A 4,641-nucleotide genomic window follows, 5' to 3' on the forward strand; every position below is an offset into this window, starting at 1 on the left:
CCGCTGGGATCTGCAGCCTTACAGTAGATGAATGTACAGCGGAGTCTGTGAGAGCAGGATGTTTCTAACACCTTGCTAATAGCAATTCACCATCTAATGTTGCTCAGCTGCTAAATATATATATATATATATATATATATATATATATATATATATATATATATATATATATATACATACAAAAAAATTATTATGGTTTGTAATATGTGTATTCACCTTTGAGAGCTTAAGTACTTTTCACTTACATCTCATGAAAAAAATAAAAAGGCAGCAGCTCAAAATGATCATGTGAGGAAGTGCAGAGACCACAGTGGATCAAATATAGCTTTGGGTCGATGATAATTGGTAAAGGCTCTGGCCTTACTCCCCTTTCAGTGATGTTCAGACAAACTACTCTCCATTTATGAAAGAAATGCTTTGTTTGGAGATGGAAATACAATGTACCCAATTAACATAAACTGTATGTAGATTTTTCAGATAGCTTCTCATTTTTGTTAAGATGACTTGCAGTTAAATCCAAAATTTAACTTTCCTGCATGTATAAATGTAAGGTGTTTGCAATTTTAGTTCTCCAGATACAGAACAAAGGATCAGACAAATGAAAAGGGTAGCATAATATTTCCTGGCATATATATTTAGAAGCATGTTTCATGAATATTTAACTGAATTTATATTGCTGTATATAAATCTTGTCATACTTTCAAAAAAAGATTATTTATTATTTATTTTTATTATATATTTATAGGTTCTGAAAGGCCCTTAATATTTATCTTCTAGACCCTGGCACTGAAGAAAGAGCACTGATGAAACTGATAAAGCCTGTCTGTCTGTCTATCGGAAATGTTTTGTTTTATTGTTACACTATAAAAAAAATAAAAAATAAACAATGTTTTTTTTAATGTTTTTGAAAGAAGTCTCCATTTCCAACCATGTAATAGATTAGGTCCCACTTTATGTGCATCCCTAATACTTGTGGAGTATGTAACCAGAGTGTAAGTACACAGTATCTAAAGCGCTAATGTTTGTGTAGCTATGCAAGTGTAACAACCCTCCGAATGGTTTGTGTAAGTACAAATGTGTAACAGGACACTGGTAACAACCTTTTTTTTTTACTTCACTAAGTACAGTACTTGTGTAACGTGCATTATATAACTACATTTTGTATCAACAATATGTATGAGAGTAATTGGAACCATTTGATCCAGGGAGTGGAGAAGGGTAGGTTTAGGGTGGAGATGGGATCCAGCGAGTGGAGACTGGTAGGTTTAAGGGTGGAGATGGGATCCAGGGAGTGGAGACGGGTAGGTTTAAAGGTGGAGATGGTATCCAGGGGGTGGAGACGGGTAGGTTTAAGGGTGGAGATGGTATCCAGGGGGTGGAGATGGGTAGGTTTAGGGTGGAGATGGGATCCAGGGAGTGGAGTCGGGTAGGTTTAAGGGTGGAGATGGTATCCAGGGGGTGGAGACGGGTAGGTTTAGGGTGGAAATGGGATCCAGGGAGTGGAGTCGGGTAGGTTTAAGGGTGGAGATGGTATCCAGGGGGTGGAGACGGGTAGGTTTAGGGTGGAGATGGGATCCAGGGAGTGCAGTCGGGTAGGTTTAAGGGTGGAGATGGGATCCAGGGGGTGGAGACAGGTAGGTTAATGGTGGAGATGGGATCCAGGGAGTGCATTCGGGTAGGTTTAAGGGTGGAGATGGTATCCAGGGGGTGGAGACGGGTAGGTTTAGGGTGGAGATGGGATCCAGGGAGCGGAGACAGGTAGGTTAAGGGTGGAGATGGGATCCAGGGAGTGGTGATGGGTAGGTTAAGGGTGGAGATGGGATCCAGGGGTTGGAGATGGGAGACGGGTAGGTTTAGGGATGGAGATGGGATCCAGGGAATGGAGACAGGAGATGGGTAGGTTTAGGGGTGGAGATGGGATCTATGGGGTGGAGACGTGTAGGTCTAAAGGTGGAGATTGGATCCAGGGAGTGGAGACGGGTAGGTTTAGGGGTGGAAATGGGATCCAGGAGGGGGAGATGGGTAGGTTTAGGGTGGAGATGCGATCCAAGGGTTGGAGACGGGTAGGTTTAAGGGTTGAGATGGGATCCAGGGAGTGGAGTCGGGTAGGTTTAAGGGTGGAGATGGTATCCAGGGGGTGGAGACGGGTAGGTTTAGGGTGGAGATGGGATCCAGGGACTGGAGATGGGTAGGTTTAGGGTGGAGATGTGATCCAAGGGTTGGAGACGGGTAGGTTTAAGGGTTGAGATGGGATCCAGGGGGTGGAGACGGGTAGGTTTAGGGTGGAAATGGGATCCAGGGAGTGGAGTCGGGTAGGTTTAAGGGTGGAGATGGTATCCAGGGGGTGGAGACGGGTAGGTTTAGGGTGGAAATGGGATCCAGGGAGTGGAGTCGGGTAGGTTTAAGGGTGGAGATGGTATCCAGGGGGTGGAGACGGGTAGGTTTAAGGGTGGAGATGGGATCCAGGGAGTGCAGTCGGGTAGGTTTAAGGGTGGAGATGGTATCCAGGGGGTGGAGACAGGTAGGTTTAGGGTGGAAATGGGATCCAGGGAGCGGAGACAGGTAGGTTAAGGGTGGAGATGGGATCATGGGAATGGAGACGGGTAGGTTTAGGGAGAAAATGGGATCCAGAGAGTGGAGACGGTTGGGTTTAGGGTGGACATGGGATCCAGGGAGTGGCGATGGGTAGGTTTAGGATGGAGATGGGATCCAGGGGTTGGAGATGGGAGACGGGTAGGTTTAGGGGTGGAGATGGGATCTATGGAGTGGAGACGTGTAGGTCTAAAGGTGGAGATTGGAACCAGGGAGTGGAGACGGGTAGGTTTAAGGGTGGAAATGGGATCCAGGAGGTGGAGACAGGTAGGTTTAGGGTGGAGATGGGATCCAGGAGGTGGAGACTGGTAGGTTTTGGGTGGAGATAGGATCCAGGGAGTGGAGACGGGTAGGTTTAGGGGTGGAAATGGGATCCAGGAGGTGGAGACGGGTAGGTTTAGGGTGGAGATAAGATCCAGGGAGTGGAGACGGGTAGGTTTAGGGGTGGAAATGGGATCCAGGAGGTGGAGACAGGTAGGTTTAGTAGGTTTAGGTAATGTAAATTGGGAGGAATTAGATCTCGAGTTGGAGTTGGTGCACCACCGTAATACCAGTGTACTTACATGGTAACTCCTCAGGAATTGTCCACAGTATAAAGTGTAACATTCTGGACACCAACCACAATTCTTATGTAAAGGATAACTTACTGGCGGCTGCTGTGTAACATCAGAGTAATTACAGTACATGATAAATATAATATAAAGTGTAACACATTTCATAAAAGAATTACACATTTATATCATGCAACTGCAACTATTTGTTTGTTTGTTTTCTTCTGGAAAATGTCATAATTACACATTTGTGACCCTGGACCACAAAACCAATCTCAAGTTATATTTGTAACAATTATAGCCAAAAATACTTTGTATGGGTCAAAATAAAATAAAAAAATATTTTATGCCAAAAATCATTAGGATATTAAGTAAGGATCATGTTCCATGAAGATATTTTGTAAATTATCTACTGTAAATATATCAAAACTTAATTTTTGATTGTTAATATGCATTGCTAAGAAGTTCATTTGGACAATTTAAAAGTGTTTTTCTCAGTATTTCAATTTCAATTTCATTTTATTTATTTTTTTCAGCCTTAGATTCCAGATTTTAAAATAGCTGTATCTTGGCCAAATATTGTCTGATCCTAATAAACCATACATCAATCGAAAGCTTATTTATTAATCTCAATTTCTAGAAATGTACCCTTATGACTGGTTTGTGGTCCAGGGTCACATTAATATCATGCATCTGCAACTTTTTATTTATTTTATTATTCGTTGGTGTATACATATACACATATGGGGAAAATTGGGGAAGTCATGGCCTAGTGTTTAGAGAGTTTGTCTCCTAACCTCAAGGTTGTGGGTTTGAGTCTCGGGCTGGCAATAGCACGACTGATGTCCCCTTGAGCAAGGCACTGAACCCCCAACTGCACCACAGCATAAATGGCTGCCCACTGCTTTGTGTTTGTGTGTGTGTGTGCGCGTGCGTGTGTGTGTTTTGTAAAATCAAATGTTATTACTGTCACTTTTGATCAAATAATAAACATTGATAAAAGTATTTAATTTAAAAGAAAAGCATTACTGACACCAAACATTTGGACGGTAAGGATGTTTTATTAAGAAAACTTGAATGAAACAAAAGTTTGGAGAGAAATAGCAGACAAAGTACAGTAGAAAGGGCTTCAGCCAGAGTGGAAATGACTAGAATGAAATAGCTAATGGTCAGTCAGCACAACATCATCCACTTCAGCTCTAATATGCATCCGAGAGCGCAGTGAGGAGGGAAACACAGAACACACCTCTTAATGGATCAAATTAGATAAGATGGATTGTGTTGCTCCATTGTGAAAGTCTGGATGAGTCTGCACTAAGAAGATAGGCACACTATCAATATCCTTTCAGACAATCACTGCTGCTGAGACAGGTGGAGTCATTTCAGAAAAATATGCAATGTCATAGAGTTTTGTTTTAAGTTGTGTGTTTTCCCATCTCTTTTATCACCATACATAGAAAACTGGTACAGAAAGGTAAAATAAAAGAGAAAAAATAGA

The sequence above is a fragment of the Carassius gibelio genome, chromosome A23 (genome assembly GCF_023724105.1).
Source record: "Carassius gibelio isolate Cgi1373 ecotype wild population from Czech Republic chromosome A23, carGib1.2-hapl.c, whole genome shotgun sequence".
Taxonomy (NCBI): Eukaryota; Metazoa; Chordata; class Actinopteri; order Cypriniformes; family Cyprinidae; genus Carassius; species Carassius gibelio.